This window comes from Microcebus murinus, chromosome 11, assembly GCF_040939455.1.
Source record: "Microcebus murinus isolate Inina chromosome 11, M.murinus_Inina_mat1.0, whole genome shotgun sequence".
In the NCBI taxonomy this organism is placed as follows: Eukaryota; Metazoa; Chordata; class Mammalia; order Primates; family Cheirogaleidae; genus Microcebus; species Microcebus murinus.
The window spans coordinates 56,526,599-56,545,192 of record NC_134114.1 but is presented as its reverse complement, the minus strand read 5'-3'; the positions used below and the strand labels follow the sequence as shown (position 1 = coordinate 56,545,192).

The 18,594-nt window shown below is 41.9% G+C and overlaps 1 protein-coding gene across 1 annotated transcript in view; it reads left to right on the top strand.

The window, feature by feature from the left end:
• Positions 1 to 18,594, top strand: part of LHFPL2 (LHFPL tetraspan subfamily member 2) — a 150,772-nt gene that overhangs the window by 64,183 nt on the left and 67,995 nt on the right. Inside the window, exon 3 of the mRNA XM_012766769.3 lies at positions 8,953 to 9,011. The gene's annotated coding sequence lies outside the window, so the exon portion shown is untranslated. The remainder of the gene's footprint in view (positions 1 to 8,952; positions 9,012 to 18,594) is intronic.

Sequence of the window (18,594 nt, the reverse complement as noted above, 5' to 3'; positions counted from 1 at the left end):
GAATATTTACTGAGAACTCATTCTCTCTCAGGTACTATTCCAGGTATTAGGGATCTATACATCACAGACCAAAACATATTAAAGGCTTTGCCTTAATGGGGCTTACATTCTAGTAGTTAGACAACTAACTTAAAAAAATACATATATCTATACCTCTCTGTGTAGAGATCTGTATCTCTCTGTGTCCGTCTTATGCATCTGTGTGGGTGGATGTCAGACAGTGGTGAGAGCTGTGGAGAGTTACAAAGCAGGCTGAGATGGCAGGCAGTGCTGGACACAGTGGTGTGCCGCTGCTTCATCTAGGGTGGTCAGGGCAGGAAGTGACATTTGAGTGGAGATTTGAATGAAGTGAGGGCACAAGCCTTTTTAGCTTCTGTGATTTGGGGGTGCCTGCTCTGTTAGTCCTTCCTGGTCAAGGACTGAGTTATGGTCATTTCTGTAATGTTGCCTCAAGCCACAGCTTGTAAATGTTAGCCATGAGATGGGTGGGTAGGTGGACTTGAAACAGGGAGCTGGACGGGGAAATGGGGAGCAAAGACAAGAATGAGAGAAGGCTTCGTGGAAGATGGCACTTAAGTTGGGTCTTGAGCAAAGTTTCACATATGGCCCAGGGAAGGCAAAACAGTTAAGGAGGCAGATGCTCTGGACCTCAAAATTGAGGTGTGGAGAATACAGCATCAAATTTGGGGAGCACAAAAACAGGGGAGCACAGCACCATGACTTGTGATGAGGAGTGTTCAACAAACCTCAGGACAAATGATCTGGGGGTGGGTGTGTTTTAAGAGGACAAATTCCATTCACCCAATTCTGAATGCTGCTTTGGGGAAGGAAGGAGGTGAGAAAGAGCCACAGGTTTTTCTACTTTCCTGTTTCCCCAGGTGCCTCCCAGAGAGCACTCCTTCCACATCTCCTCCTTCTGAGTATGAAGAGTTACAGCAAGGTTCATGTTCTGAAAGCTGTTACAGAAGCCTCTGCCATCTTGGCTAGAAGATCTCTCATTTATAAGTTTTGAGAAAGAACTCTGTGTCGTGCCACTGGGGAGGGACCTGGCCAAGGCCTGAGAGCTCAAAGAAGAGAAAGTGGCTCTTGGCCTTTACTTCTGACCCTGGGGAGGATCGGGGGTGTCTTGAGGGAAAGGCAGGAAGGACATGCTGTGGCTCTTCTGACTGGGGAGTTGTCACCTGTGATCTGGGTGTACATTAGGAATGAGAAGAACATGCCAAAGGGACTCTACAGTAAGCTCTTGAGTCTTCCACATGCAGCGTTGGCATTATTTTGCTTTTAGTGTGTGTGCCTTCATTTCCTCTAGTTTGTCATCCTCCCCCCGCCCCCAAGTTTTATCTGGAAGACTTTATAAGTAACAATGATTCAGGGGTGAGATTTCTGTTATATGTAATAGTTTTTATTCTTTAGTAGTAGATCCTTCTATTTCTTTGTGGTGTGTAAATTCTTGTTTAGGTGAGCGGAGTTGTTGTAGGAGATTTCGGGAGTAAGCACTCACCTCATTGTCTCCTTTCTTAAGGGGCAATGGATGTGCTTCTGTTTTCCTCCTTTTATGGGGTATTGATTGTACCAAGTAGGCCTTATTACTGGACTCCATTGCCAAGGGCATTTTTAGAATTTATTTTTATTGATAAGTTACACTGTACATTAGTGAGGAAGACTTAGCGCTGTCATAAACTTCACTGAAATATTTTACTAAAGGTTCATGTATGCTTTGTCTTGTTATGATACAGATTTTTTTAAAAGCAAATTTCTTGAAATGTTTTTCCCTGAAGGTGGTAAAAGCTTAGTCACAGGGTTCTCGTGTAGTTAGTGTTGGAAGTGATTTCATTCCTCTAGACATTGGGAAACTGTCCTCACTCACACTGAGATGGCACGTGCCTGCTGGGCTCCCTCAGGCGTAACTGCAGGTCCCCTTCTTGGACTGCGCTTCACCTGCTCACAAATGTCAAGTTTTTAGAAAAACTCAAAGCAAAATAGTGTAGACTAAACCGTAAGATGCAAATGCGCCTGGAAGAGACAGTGGTGACTGTGTGCTTTGTGGGGGAGGTGATGGCCACCAGACCCTCCATGCAGGAGGCAGCCGAGGGAGGAGGATCAGGTAGCAGGTGGAGGCCGCGGATTGTGGAGCATCAATTTGGGGAGCACAAAAACAGGGGAGCACAACACAGTGACTTGTGATACGTGAGGAGTGTTCAACAAACCTCAGGACAAATGATCTGGGGGTGGGTGTGTTTTAAGAGGACAAATTCCATTCACCCAATTCTGAATGCTGCTTTGGGAAAGGAAAGAGGTGAGAAAGAGCCACAGGTTTTTCTACTTTCCTGTTTCCTCAGGTGCCTCCCAGAGAGCACTCCCAGCACATGAGAAAGGATGCTTTCCTTTGGAGTAGCAAATAATGCCTTGTCTTGGTCTCCCAGTGCCTGGCAGGAACTAGGTGCTCAGTCAATATTTTCTGACTGAGAGCAAATAGAGTAATGGACAGATAAATATTAATACTCTTATACATATGTAGGATAATGAAAAGGGTAAATATTTTAGATAGGGAAGCCAAGATCCCAAAAGCAAACTACCCATTTCGCCATTAGAGCTGGCTTTGCTTAGATACAGAGACTCCCTGGTTTCTTTTGTTTTCAGGAGACTGCAAATCCTTTAAAGGAAATGCGTTTCCCAAATGGGTGATGGTGAGTGAGCTTCACAACTGTGTGAAGGTAACAAGGCTTCCACTTGGAGGTGTGCTGGTGGCATGAACAATTGGCATAGTCAGAAACCCTGGAAGAGATACAAAGGTCGTTGGGAAGCATGCCACAGGTTAGACAGGCTCATTCCTCTACTGCAAGGGGTTTATAATTGACAGCCAGCCTGGGAGCAGGATCTCTTGTAGCTATATATTATGCTTTGGCCTGTGTGTGTCCATAAATACCCTGTTTGGAAGTCTTTTAATGAGTAACTGTTCTTTATTTCTAGTTTTTATCTTGGCATCTGTTCTCCAGAAACATTGGTCTGTTATTACTTAAAGTTTATGCTTGGATTCGGAATGCAGACTGCTGAGAACTGTCAAACAGAGAAAGGGCTTGTCAGCGCTTAGAGTGCAAGTCCCTCACTGCAGCCACCTGTCTGCCTGGTGCACTTTCCAAGTGTGCTCCACTGACCTGTCTGCCTGTGGTACCTGTGTCTGTTGATCTTTAATAACCTGTTCTTGAATAAGGAATTGGAGTATTTGATGAGATTTACACATTGCTGGTGCTTGACACTATTCACAGTACTTTCTGTCTTGCAGAATGATCACATACCTATATTCAAGGTTAGGGAAAAAAAAAAAAAAGCAAGACTATTGAGCGATTGTTTCCTGGAAGAATGTTTCTCAGAATTAACCTAAAGAGCTCTTTAATTATACTCACTTGCCCCAGACCCCTTCCTCCTCCACCCCAATTCTGAGGCTGTTCTAGGACAGAATGAGTTCACAGAGTTTGGTCCAGACACTGGTGTTTCGAAAACACACCCACGTGAGGATCCCCCTGCCTCGGGCAGCAGAACTTACCCAAGGCTGTGGCTTCCTCTCTGCCTCCCATGCTCTCTTTGCATTCTAGAATTCCTGTTCTCATCTTTGCGTGATGATTTTCTCCACTCCTGTTAACCCAGTTTTTCTCTCCCGTAGCATGCCTTTTCTAAATACTGTGTGTAGGAAATGCTCTTAATCCTTGTGTTTATTCAGTAAACACTTACGAACTGTTCGCTCTGCACCCCTGTGCCGTGCACTGTGCGAGACAGACAGGAAGGAGTAAGCTAGAATTGGTTTCATTCTCAAAGAGCTTGTCGTCTCATGTATTTACAACTAAATATTGGGGAAAGGGTAACAATTATGAGACCGAGCATGGTCCTGGCTATGTGTGAGTAGCAATAGCAGTGTCTTGATGCACAAGCCTGTTAAAATGCAGTGCACTTGAATCTGACTGATTGCTGGCACATTGGTAGGCTTTTCGGTTATAAGCCAGATCTTTAAAAGGTACTCTCTAACAGCTTCGTGTTGATGGGGTAATGTTTGAATCAAGGAGTTTCTCCTTCCTTAAGAGTAAAAGAAAGTTTTCATGATTAGTGACGTTTGGCTTGTAGTCTGGGAGGTCTTTGGAAACTTGAACTTTAGTTACTCACCATTGTGGCTGAGTGGCAGGGCAGGCACGGTGGAGGTTCAAGTTCCCAGCATTTCAAATGCATTAACACAGTCCAGCCTTTGGCAACCTGCCACTCTCTCTGCTTGGTAGACAGGTCCATGAAACTTGACACTCTCATGTCTTTCCTTGAAATCTCCCAGGGTTCAGCAATCCTTCAATGACTGACCCATTTCTGTTAAATTCCTGTTGTCAGACACGAGCGTGAAGCTGTCCTGGACCTATTGTCAGAGAATGCATTTCAGTGACTTAAAAACAAAAAAACGTAAAACTACCAACCTAGTCTTTGACAATTCATGCTTTGGATGCAGAAATGGGGCACTGCATTGGGGCACTTATTATTACACTGCCACCAGAACTGCTCTTAAAATGTGGACAAACTTCCCCAAGTGTTTGTTGTATCAACAGAGCACAGTGAAGTAGGATTAGGACAATTATTCCTTTAGTTGACTCATGTAAACAGAGTCTTAAGAGTGTCTACCAAAAATATAGTGAGCCCTTCTTAGTCAGGTAGAAGGAATGGTTTGTGAGCGTAGCTGAGATCTTACCGTATTTTGCTTTTAGCTGGTCTGCTTTGGTATTTACCTCCATGCTTCAAGTCTTTGGGGCCCGTCCTTGATAAATAAGTATGCTAGCAAAAAGCATTATAATGTTGGTTGTTGCAGTATTTCCTACTTGGAAACACACTGGCCTTGGGAGGCAGAGCCCAGATTCTAGCATTTACTAATTATGTGCTTCAGTTTAAGTTACTCAAATTCTAAGTCTGTACAGTGGGAATAACAAATGACACACCTTTTTACTCATAGTGTGTACCAAGTGAGAAAATGAATTAGAAAGTAGTCCCGTAACATACAATGCTCTGCTGTGGAACTCCCATTCTTGCCATGGATGGGCATAGTTTCAGGGACAGACTCTCCCTGTTAGAGGACAGTTATTGAGACTGTCCCCCTCTGTGGCCTTTGCAATTAAGAGCCACTGCCCCCTCACCCACCCCAGAGGTAACCTGGACTACAGCGGGGCGACTCTGTCAGTTACAAAGTTCTTTCTGTATTAAACTGAAATTTATCCCTGTAACTTCCAAGGTAATTTTCCCTCCTTGGTTCTAGTGCTGCAGAGTATAGCATGAAACAGTTCAAATCAAGTCTTAGAAATTTGTAACTGAGAAAGAGGTCTTACAACTCTGCTTCCTGTTTTTGGCAATTCAATTCAATAAATAAGCGCTGGTGAGTATCACGTGGGGTGGGCGCTGTGCTCGGGCACTACAGGCAGCTATTGTTTCTTCTCCTCATCTCCGGAAGTGGAACCGAAGGGCATGCAACCCAAGTGGAGATGAATGGAAAGTAAAAACTTTTTAACCCTTTAATGTGCTAAAACACGGTGGTTTTCATTTTATTTAGAATTCAGGCTGGAATAAAATGCTTGCCTGCATTTATTGGGCTGTAAATAATTGAAATGGCCAAGCAGACTAATACACAAAAATGAAGATGAAAGAATGGTGAATAAAGACCAATATTTCCAATTTTTATATGAACCTGTGTGTTTAACAACCAGTAAGCGGAAAAACATAATAGTCCGTGAGAAAATGGAACACTGGTGACATGGCAGCATGAGAATACCTTTGTGTGTGCTAGACTTGACGTTCTTGTTGTTGCCACAGCCCCATGGAGGACCCTAAAGTGTCTTCACAGTGATTAAGGGCACCACACACTCGCTATGTTGAGTTACGGCTTGATTTATAGACTCCGAGACAAAAGTGAACAAATGTAAAAGCAGCATGGGCCTTAGCATCAGAGGCCCGGGGTTCTGTTCTTGACTCTTGTTACTGACTAGAGCGTTTCTTTGAGGAAGGTCAGTCCTTACTGCTCAGAATTTCAGTTTCTCTCACGTTTAAAATAAGGCTAAAATTTTCTCTCCTGCCTGCATTCTATAGTTGTTATAATTAAATGCGGCAGTATTTAGTTTGAATTGGTTTGAATCTTGACACCACTTTTTGCAAGCCATGTAACTTTTGAGAGGTTCTTTAAACTTCTCTGTGCTGTTTTTTTTTCATTTTTAAAATGGGATAATACTAGTACCTACTTCAGGGTTTCTGTGAGAAGTTAAATAAGTTAATTCCCAAAAAGTACATAGAACAGTGCCTGACAATTAATGCCTAATACATTAACTATTTTTTTGTGAAATTTTGAGAGTTCTGTGACTTAGTATATTTTTAGTATGATGTGTTTTTTTGAAATAGCATATTTAAATAAAAATAAAAATCATACCCAACAGGTTGATAAACATACCAACCAAATCCAGAACAGAATTGGCATGTTTTATCTTTCTGTGCACTCTGGTAGTTTCACAAGGTATGACTTTTTTGTCAAAAAAAGTTTAATACTGAGAAATTACTCCTAAATGCTTTTTTCTTCAGAGCTTTGGGTCAAATTTATTTATTCTAGGAAATGCTTTCTACTATCAGAGTGGGTTTGGAGAGCTTTAGGTGGGGACCAGGGCCCAACCTTGTCTTGTCTGATGTTTTTACAGTTCTGAGATCTGTCTTAACTGTCCAGAGCTTTGCTTGTGTTGTGTGTAAAAAAGGAGATTTTAAAAAATGTTATCTTTGATTTCGAACAGTGCTAAGATTCAAGTGACTCATTTAGCTTTTAGAAATCATGAAATGTTGGTCAAAAACTCTATTTATAACAGACCCATTCATGATAATCCTAGTAGCTTGTTTCACAGAACACATTTCCAGATAAAAGTACTGATCATGACTTCCCTTAAAGGGGTGAAATAAAATTGTGGGAAAGGCTTAGAATTTGGTGAGTAATTTACAAAAAAACCATTTAAAAAAATTATAGCTTCCATAGCTATTATAACAAAGGAGCTTATGAGTTCAAAATTCTTTGGTGTATTTATCTTTTTATAAAGTGAAACCAAATGACTATTATCCAGTATCCTCAAGTTTATTGCAAAACTGATTTTTTGGATCGAGGCACCTTTGAGCTACCTACTGGCTTTTCAATCTCAGGTACAGTTGGATTAACACTGTTGCTGCTGCTGTTAAGTTATTTATCTATCTGAATGGAAGTGTGGATACTCATAGCTTCCTATTCCAGATTTTCGTTGTCAGCCCCTGGCTATATTTGGACATTCTTGTTTTCCTGTTTATCAGCAGAATCAAGGCTGTTGAATGTTTTCTGTTTGATCTACCTTATGTGGAATTAAACATATTTCTTCACTCCTAATTGTATTTTTAATGTTTCTTGAACTCAAAACCCTTTTTTCTAAATATTTACACAGTATTACATTATAGTCCCAAATAGCATGACTAGCTTAATCATTTGTTTTTATTTATTTATTTTTTGAGATAGAGTCTCACTCTGTTGCCTGGGCTACAGTGCCGTTGGTCAGCCTAGCTCACAGCAACCTCAAACTCCTGGGCTCAAGCGATCCTTCTGCCTCAGCCTCCTGAGTAGCTGGGACTACAGGCATGCACCACCATGCCTGGCTGATTTTTTTCTATATATTTTTAGTTGTCTGGCTAATTTTTTCTATTTTTAGTAGAGACTTGGTTGCTCTTGCTCAGGGCTCAGGCTGCTCTTGAACTCCTGACCTCGAGCGATCCTCCCGCTGCGGCCTCCCAGAGTGCTAGGATTATAGGCGTGAGCCACTGTGCCAGGCAGGTCGTAAAAATGATAGTTTAATCATTTCTAAATAAAGAAATTACTTTTAAATATGCAAAAAGAAAACTCGGGAAGTTATCTGCTAGCCAATTTCTTTGACAGAGTTTTGCATTGTAAGGCATGTCCGGGGAGGTGATAATGGGCTTTGTGGAGTAGAAGGGGATGCTTTTAAGAGCAAGACCATGTGGTGGGAGTGCGAGGGAAGGGCATGATTCAGAAACTCTGGATATGTGAGATATTGAGGAAGATTGTCTACTTCTTTTAACATCAGTTTCCTCATATGTTAATGGACATACTTGTCTGGCAAGGTTGTAATATGATGCCTAAAACAATCCCAGGTGCATAATAGATTTCCAACAAGTGGTAAGTGTGGTAATTAGAAATTTGTTCCATTTATGCTTCGCATTGTAAAGCAATGTTGAAAAGATATTTTGGGATTCTCTGTCTTGTGACTGTATTAATAGGGTTATAATTTTCTGATGTTTACCTAAAGACTTTGAGACCACCAGAAGGAATACTTGATTTCTGAATAAACTAATCATTAAATGAATTTGTCTCAGTTTTTCTCTTTACCGTGTTAGAGTTTTGATGGCCACTTTTCTATTTCCCTCGTCTATGACATCTTTGTGAATTTAGCTTAAAAAAAACTTAACAGAGTAACTGAAAAACATATAAAGTGCTGCCAGGATAATTTCCTCATTTGCAATCTTATATTTCATTCCTTAATTTGTTTCTCGATTGTTTGGGCCTTTTATAGTTGTTCATAAAGTGCCCTCAAGGACACAAGTTGTATTTTCAAGTTGGTCCCTTTGTGAGGGGAAAGGAAAGGATATAATTAGGTGCATGTTCGTGGGCTGCACATTCCCCACTGGCCTCTTTTGTTTTTTTCTGGTTCATCTGTGGTTTGGACCTTACATCCCCACATCAGTGTTCCTGGGTCAGAGGGGCTGTGTTCTAATGCAGGTTGAACTGTGTGCAGCCTTGAGACCAATATTTGAAATATCACAGTTTAATGAGATAAAGATTGCACGGTGAGTCATCTGTGTGTGTGTGTATGTGTGTGTGTGTGTGTGTGTTTAAAATCTAACTCTTTGTTCAATTTGTTTCTCCAGGTGGCACTTTTCAGAAGTTATTCACTGAGTCTTCCCAGCATTCCTGCAAATATAAATAGGTAAGTAAATGAGATCACTGTTGTTGGTGATTGTTGGGAATCACTTTCCAGGTGGGTGGCAACTTCTTGAAAAAGATGCAGGATTTCAAACTTTTGGAACCCTGCACAGTAAGCATTAATTTTTTTTCATCCAGAAACACCATTGGATGAGCATACATAAATGTTGCAAAGCAGCGGTCCCCAGCCTTTTTGGTACCAGGGACTGGTTTCATGGAAGACAATTTTTCCACAGAGTTGGGGGGTTGGGGTGGAGGAATGGTTTCGGGATGATTCAAGCTCATTACATTTATTGTGTGGTCAAACCACCTTGCCAATGATAATCTGTATTTGCAGGTGCTCCCCTGTGCTAGCATCACCACCTCAGCTCCACCTCAGATCATCAGGCATTAGATTCTCATAAGGAGCGCACAACCTGGATCCCCCACATGCGCAGCCTGCAGTAGGGTTCAAGCTCCTGTGAGAATCCAATGCTGCTGCTGATCTGACAGGAGGCAGAACTTATGCGGTGATGCCAGCAATGGGGAGCAGCTTTAAATACAGATGAAGTTTCGCTCACTCAGGGCCACTCACCTCCTGCTGTGAGGCCTGGTTCCTGGGCCTGGGGGTTGGGGACGGCAGTTGTAAAGGACCCTGTGAGGTTTCATAAATGGTAGTGAACTTAATGCTGTGATTTCCGTGCTTCAATTCTGACATGCTCTGTCACCATTCATACACAAGTTTCAGACCTCTTTTTAATGAGCTGACTTTAAGTTGTCTTTCCTTTTGAGCTTCTCTGTTGTTATCATTTCTCTCAGATAGGGGAAGTAGAGACAACCAACCGAGATTACCCTGTTTTATTACTCAGTGCTAGCTCACTAGAAGGATTGCTGGAATACAAGTTGAAAACAGTCAACTAATAGGTGATTTATGATTAAATCTACAGATTTTAATTTTAAAAGGTCACTTTTGGAAAATACTAGTAATAATAATAATAGAGGTTGAGTAATCTCCTGCAATATTCATTTGAGAAAATGAAGGCAGTGGATAGTTAAATACTTGTCCCACAAGACCGTGATCCAGCTCTGCTTCTCTCAAGGGAGAGGCGTGTTTAACCAGGTTCCTCTCGGGGTCTTGGTGTAAGCTTAAGGGTTCAGCTGGGACCAAAGAAGCCAGTGTGAGGTATGGATTTGGGACCAGCTGACCTCCTACCCAGGAGGGTCTACCATGTGCAGGGGATTTACAGAGTATTTTCATAGACACCATCTCATTTATAGAAAGGTCATTTTTTTAGCTTATAGATTCTAGGAAAGGAAAAATTGTTCTTAGGAAGTGAACTACTAACTTTGCAAATGTTATTAAGTTTTTCTAACAACTACTTTCACTCAGGTTGGGAAGTTTGGGTCTATTTTTTTTTAAATGAGAACTGTAAATACTTTTGAGTTATGGAATTATTTGGGCACAGTTCCTTCTCATGGGAAAGCCAGGGCTGACCTGAGGCAGGTGGTGTCCCGAGCAGGCTAATCATTGACACCATATCAAATCTGTTCCATATTTATTTAATGGGGGTGGGTGGGAGAAACTAATTTCCTATTAATAAAGATTATTAATAAAAATACATGCCTTTTCCTGTCTGTTGAAATTAAGGGATTTATTACGTATGATTTTTCTGTGACCCAGGTGTTCATAAACCTGTTTAAAATTAGGCTAATAATAGTACTCTGCTATGTGTTGTGAAGATCCAGAATTTCAAATGCCTGTCAGCTGGGTGACATGGGGGTTGGTAGTGAGGCCGATTTTTGCTCTTATAGTTCTACAAATACAGATATTCTCAACAGAGGCAGGCCTGCACTGGTGGGGAGTGTGTTTATTTCTACTCCGAGGCACTGCCTGCCTGAGTGGGAACAGGAACAGTTGCCATGTTGCCCCTTATGTAAAACCCGAGTTAAGTGGCCTTGTATTTCCCAGTGATGGCTTAGTCCCCCATGGTGGGTTGTCACACTGGCTCACTGCCAGGGTGGCCTGTTTAATCTTGCCCTGGGGAAAAGCCAATTCTGTTCTGCCAATGCCTTCGGGAGCCAAATCGTGTTCTCCCTTGAAATCCCCCTCTCTGAAGATTTAACCCGATAAAACCAGCCTTCTCCATGTCTTTTTTGTTCTGTTTTTAAAGTTGTGAATTCATTCTATGCAAATTACAATAAAATTTTAATCGAGTCAGACATAAGAACAGACATTCTGAATTAATGGCATCTGAATTATAGAGAAACGTGCTATTAATCCTTTTGTTGTACACAGTCGCTCACATTATATCAAGTTGGAAGAAGGGTTCTCTTGAGCAAAGAGAGTGACTGCAGTCTAGGGAGAGCCTTGACGTCAGGTGGTCCTGGGCTGGGGTCCCATCTCCGCTGGACGGAGACCTGGGTTGGGGTCCCAGCTTGTGAGGCAAGTGGGCAGTGAGACCTAAGTCACATTTCTCTACCTCTTACACCTCCCATCTCTTTACTTGTGGATAATCTGTTCCTCCCAGAGTGGTTTGGAAGATTGAGTGAGGTAAAGATGCAAATGTGTGTGGCGCATAGCGAACCACAGGTATCCCCTGCCTGGCTCCCCGACAGTGGGTCTGTGGGAAAGGGCACCATCTGAGGAACTGCTCCGCCGGGCTCTCACCGTGCCTCTGGGCACATCTCTTCCCTCCTGTGCCTCACTGACACAGTGGTAGAGTAATACCTACTCTGTCTGTCTGCCTACTCCATGAGGATTGTGACAAGACTCTGAAAAGTGTGAATTTGGGGGTGTGGTTAGTATAAGGGGGTCTTCTATTGGGCAGGCTTTAAACAAAAATACTCTCTGGGCTTGAATTCCTGCACCACCCCTTGGTTTAATAGGTGTGTAACCTTTAGCAAGTTACCGACACCGGCTCTGGTTTTCACCTGTCTCACTGGATTGCTCTGAGCGTAAATGATACTCTGTATGAAGATTGGGGTGTGTGGAACTGTCACCTACTGATTCTCAATAAATATGCTTGTGAATTCACCAGGATGTAAGAAGGGAGGCAGAGAACTAGACTTGAAAAACTATCTACGGTTTTAAAATCCCTCGAGTTTGAACTTTGGCTTATTGAGCTGCCTTTTATATCATGTTATATTAGTTTGAACCAAGGAAGATAATCTCCTGAATAAACTGAGGTTGACCCTACAAGGTGAGACTGTCATAGGATGAGCACAGCATGGTCTTCTGGGGTTTCTTCATGAGTGAACTAGGGGAAGGGCTCTTCCCATTTAGGGGAATTCTTACTAGAACTGACTGAATGAGCAAAGTAAAAACACTACAACCGCACCATCCAATATGATAACCCTGCCCCATAAATAAGGCTACTGAGCACTTGAAATTTGGCTAGTGAGACTGAGACACAAAATTTCTTATTTTACTTAATTAATTTAAAACTTAGAATTGTTGGTCAATTCAGTTATTGGAAAACTTTTAAGTATATTTGGAAGAACTTGCATGTGAAAATCTACTTTTTCAACTATAAATTGTATAAAGTTTAAACTAGATCAGTCACTTCTGATTAAAGCTTTGTGCCTGAATTGAGATGTGTTGTAAGTACAAAATACATAGCAGATTTTGAAGTGTAAGTATTAGAAAAAAAAGAGTACAAATATTTCATTAATAATTTTTAGGCTGATTACATGTTGAAATGATGATGTTTTGCATATTTTGAGTTACATGAAATATATTATTAAAATTAGATTCCTTTTGCCTTTTAATGTTACTAAAAATTCTAAATAATATTCATGGCTCACAGTGATATGTCCATTGGTCAGTGCTGCTCTAGAAGATCCTAGAATTGGGTAATTTCTGGTTTATCAAGTAAAATACTATTTTTCTTAATGGTTTATAAAAATTATGAAAGTCAGTTTTTTATTCTTTTAAGGTTTTTGTTCACAATCTGCCAATTAACAAGGTTGAGAAATTTAAAAAAATATTCAAAGTTGGAAAGAGAAAGAAAAGATGCATAGCAGATGTGTTACCTGAGCCTTATGTGATAGAGCTTGAGGCTCAATTTCGATGTCTCTCCTATGGTCCTTACCTCAGCTTCCTCCTGACGTGCGTGAAGAGAGGTTCTCACTGTCCTCCACATCACAGCCATTCCCTAGCATGTAGACCCAGACGCTGTCTTCAGCTAAGCATCTCCTTCCTTGATGATTGTTGACTGTGAAGTTTGATGCGGGCACCACATTCCCAGGGTCACATTTTGCCTTGCTCCAAGAGATCAGTTTGGGGACCGTCATCTAGCAGAAAGTGACTTTTCATTACCCGTAGTGAATCAGCACTCTTTTCTTAACATGCTACCAGAACTGTGGCGATAGATTCCCGAGGGCATGATTGCTGGCTGGATGCTTAGTTGTCATCAGCGTATATATGAAACATGAGAAGATAATACAGTGAATATTATCAGTATATTAGTTTCACATGCATGCCCTGAGTGGTACTTACGTGCATTCCGAGAGGCAGGGGGTAGAGCATTTGATTCAGAATTATGCTCAGAACTCATGTCTGGGTTGAGTACTGAACATGTCTCCTACAAAGAGGTGGTGGTAGGGTTACCTAGCCCCTCTGAGTCTGTATACCTCATGCCAGTAAACACCAGCCACTTTCCTTGTTAAAATTCTTTCATTATAAGTGCTTGATCTGTGGTTCCGGAGCTGCTTTGTGTGATAACCACGGGGAACACATTGCCATCCTTATACTTTTCCAGACTGAGCAAATGAGTGACAAGCCTGCTTTCCAGTGTAGAAGCTCTGTCTGGGAATGAAGCAGGATTGATATTTCTGTATTAAATAGAAACCATTATGAAATTTCAGAAAGAATCTTTAGCTAAAGAAAAGTTGCTTTTTCTTTCATAGTTTAATTGTTATGTTATTGATGCCCTTAAATTCCAGTGTTACAGTACAAAATTCATTGACACCTTTAATTTGGAAGCAGTTAATAGGAATGGAAAACATTTAATAAGAGAGGGTATAACAAGTTTCTCCCTTTCATGAGCATAAATGAGGCTAAACATATGGTCTCTGGATAGGAAAATGATAAAGTAGAAACAGTGATTTTCAAGATTTAACAAAAACAAATCAAAAAGTAGTTAAATATATTAAAGATTTAAAGTAAATACAGCTCTTTTTTTCTGCTTTTGTTACTTGCATGCCAACAGCTTATTTTTTTTCCAGTAAGAAATTCTGGCTAGAGCTGTCTGTCCTAGGGGAGATTCCTGGGGACTCTCCCTAGTAGGGGCATTCTCTTTCTATGAAAAGTTGCTTCCCTTGACAAACTATCAACTTCAAGTCTTTCAGTATGTCCTCAGTGCCCAGTGCCATTTGTGACATGTGGGCGACACTTGATAAGTGCTGGTTGGATGGATGGATGGAGAAGTGGTGGTTAGACTGCAGAGCTGTTCTGTAACATGCTCTACAGAGAACTCTGTTTCAGTAGAAAACATTATAGGCTACCCAGCCCGGTGCCTGACACCCATCACGTGCTCAGCAAACGGGTGCAAAGGGAGGTGTGAATGTGGGCTTAAATATAACTTCCAATTTATAAGTATTTGAGAGTATGACCAGCGTACAATGTGGTAAGCCACAAAGTTTCTTTTAATCAGAAGTAAAGTTGAACATGAAGAAGGTGCCACTGGCAGTGGATTGATCAGCGGCCAGGAGATGGGGTGGGAAGGTGTTACTGTCAGGAAATGAGCAGGGCCAGGAGGGAGGCTCGGGGCAGGGTGGGCAGGGCTGCAGCTGCCTGATGGGGCACAGTTCAGGGAGGCAGGCCCCGTGGGGTCAGCTGTGCACAGGAGCAGGGTAGCTCCGTGGCATAGGGAGGGTGGTATTGCCATCAATAAGCCGAAAGTAAAGGGAATTAGGTGTTCAGAGAATTCTTACGTTGTGGCCTCACTTCTTTTGAGAAATAGGAGGAAAAGTCATCTGCTCTGGGGAGAGGGGGGAAGCCAGGGGTGTAACAAGGATGCATGTTTTCTCTATGTGGAAAAGAACTCATCTTGGTGCTGATGTGACCAGAGTGGCCATCTTCCTGTGAATTCCGGTCCTCTGTCTGATAAGATTAGTCCATGGGAATGTTCTGGGATCACACATCAACAAAGGTATAGTTTTGTTGATTGAATGCTGAAGTCTGTGAAAAAGGCTATATGCAGATCTTCCAGCAGGTAGCTTTGGTTCCAACGGGTACTCCTGTTGCTATTTCATCTACATGAAGAGATGCCCCAATCCTTAATAAGAAGGTATTTTTACTTTAAAGGTCCACTTTTTAATTGTCCCTTGAAAGGAAGGTGATCTAGTGGAACTCAGGTGAATGAGTATACACTGGGATGGTGTAGGGGTGTCCCCTCATTGTCACTGTAAAATGCATGTATGTCTTTATATGAAGCTTCTCAATATAGGTAAGTAAAAACTATACGCATTTTTATTCAGTATTCTTTTTTTTTTTTTTTTTAAATCATTCCCCGTGCCAAACCACAGCAATCCCCGTGTACCCAAAAGAGGGCAAGAGTATACCTCTGAATTTTGAGATCCTGTCCCCATAAATACCTTATCTGCTCTTTGAAACTTCATCGTGATTTCCTAACTGAAACTGACTTCCACTGAATTAAACATTGATTTAATCTACATTCTCTTTTGGGTTAATTCAATCACCACAATAAAGTTTATATGATCTTTTCCCTCTCTTGTGCTCTTAGTCATACAGCAGTCCTGTCCTTCCTGACACTGCTGGCACCAGCATCCCCCGAGCCATGGGCCACCCACTTGGCACATACTCCAGGGCCAGGATGCCAGGCAGCCTGTGAAGATGGGGTCGGCCCCCATCTCTGCACCTATGTTACCATCCCAGAACAGGCTGTGAAAAACTCTTAAGGCTAATTGGCAAGACCACATGGACTTGGAAACAAACCCACTGCCAGGTAGTGTTAGGAGGTGGCCACTTCTGTTGTTAACTACAGCTCAGGCCATCTTTTTCATGTCATGATGGCAGACATGACTGAAAGAAGGTCCATGTTAGGCAGCTGGTGTGACTTGTCTGAAAGAGCCGGTCCTTTCTGGCTGCTTCCATCACATTCGCTCTCCTTGCTTCGTTCTCAGACTGCATCCCTGATTCAATTGAAGTCCAATCCATTCTTCTCCTAATTCATGGTCCATGGAGTGACTGTGGGTGTAGGGTGGTGGTCAAGTGCCATCAGGGACTCTTCTTCATCATTATTCAAGGTCAGCGTCACCAGTTTTTGGCCATCTACACCCCACATCAGGTACGTTTCAGTCTATTCATCTGGCAGACATTTTGGTAAGGGGGTAGTTTGCAGACAAAGTCACTGGGGCAAACCCCTAGGAGTCCTATTCTTCTTTAGGTGTTACGATGTTCTGTGTTGTATGCTTGCATATTTACATCATCTGCACATCTAAAAGCAAAGATGGTTTTTCATGTACCTGAGGGTCACACTATTTCCTAGTGCCCTGCAACACTGGTGCACTCTTGAAGCCAAGTAACAGTCCTTACGTACATACCGTTAGGGCTGGATTAGAATTGCCAGATGTGCTTCCCCTCCCCAGTTATGAAAATAACCCATGTTCATACAGAAGCGTGTAAGCATGCAAGGGAAACCTCAGTCCCCTTAGGGGCTACCACTGTTGATCTACTGGCCAAGTCCCGAAGAGTCTCTCTTTGTACACTCTTTTTTTCACATAGTTGAGCTCTTACTCTGTATACAACTTTATATTCAGTTACTTTTTTGTTTAATATTATAAACATTTCCCCATGTCCTTAAAAGTTCCTTGTTTTAAAAAAAGTATTTCAATGGTTTATCCTATCTTATGGTTTATATTTTAAATAATTTTAACCTTCTGTTTTGGACATTTGAATTGGTTTTCTGGTTGTTTTTTTTTTTAAACCATTAAATGTAAACTTTGAATATCCTTTTACGGATACCATTGTTCAGTTATAAGAATACTTCCAGGAAAGCTGGCTTTTCATTGGCAGTATGGGAGGGCTTGTTTTATGACACCCAAATCAGGAATGAGTTATCGGGTTTGTGAGGTGAGAATGGCAGTTTGTGAGGTGAGAATGGCATTTCATTTTAATTTTTGCTATCTTTATTAATCAATCTAATGTTTTTCATAAGTAGAATAGCCATTTGTATTTTGTCTTTTGTGAATTATTTATTCATCATCTTCCTTTTAGTTGAAACCCTCATTTAAGATAATTGTGACATTTATGACCTTTACCCACTTTCCTAGAAAACTTTGTTTGGAATGAATGCTTTGCACACATTATCTGCTCAGTAACTGTTAATTGCATGCAAAACTGTCCTGCAGTTGAGGGAAAATGAGGTGTGGAAGTGTCAGAGAGAACACAGCTGGAGGTTCTCAGGTGGCTTCTTGGTTTGATGGTTGCATCTGGAATCTGGAAAGTCAGGCCTATCCAGTGAGCACCCCATCCCATCTCCCCCAGCCCTTGTGGGCCCCAGTCGTCACCCTCATCCTACCCGGTGCCTCTGATCCCCCTGTGCCTGTCAGGGCAGACAAAGTGTGACTCATGTTGCCAGAACAAGAATCATAAACACAACATGTTGGCTTATGGTAGAGTGTTCATTGACCCCATGAAGTGCTTCTCACCTGCTTCTCCTCTCCTGGTGTTTGTTCTTAGCCTGCTTGGCTGACTTGTTTTGTCTGCACCTTAATCATTGTTTCCAGGGACTTCTTGGCCCCCTTTTCTCCCTCAGCTCCTTGTGTCCTCTGGCTGATCTAGCCCACTCCATGGCTTCAGCTGCCACCCACAGCCCAGACCCTGTCCTCCAGGCTGCAGCCCCATCTCGCCAGCTGACCACTGGGGGTCTTCCCCTCATGGCCCTCTGGCACTTATGATGCAGCGCACCCCAAATGAACCTTTTCTTCCCCCTTGACTGTCCTTGTGGCCTGGTTTCTCTCCAGTAAGCAGACCTCCATCCCAGCCACCCCAGTCAGACACCTGGAGATCCCTCCTTCCCTCCCTGCCCACATCTCGTCGGTTACATGCAGTCTTGCCCGTTCTGTCTTCTTCATGTCCCTTCATGTGCGTCCCTGTTCCTCCTGCCTTAGTTCAGGCTTCACTTCCTGAGTGAGCAAATATGTTTTCCCAATTAGATATGTTCTTACCAAATGGGTGAATCAGATTTCTCTAGAACAAGTCATAGTTGATATTTTTCAGGACATGTTATTTTAATAGGATCTACTTATGAATTCTTTGTATGAAGTGAATCATCAGTTATTAGCTTACCATTTGTAGAAACATTTTTTTTCCTTACTTGCTTAGTCTAAAGCAAAAATATACCTTGAATAATGTCTAATGTATGTTAGTCAAGTGAGAGCCCCTAGACAGTACTTTGTATTTAAAGGGCTTTTGATTTGAGGGCTTGATGTTTTTTTTCTTGGGGGTCTTAATTATTTCCATATTTCAGTATGTATTGTTTTTGTCATACTGGAATTATCCTTTATTAGCTAGTTTTTCAGCTTACCTCCTAGGGAACTCAGGCAAGAAATACAAATATTTTCATAAGATTCTTTAAGGGAGT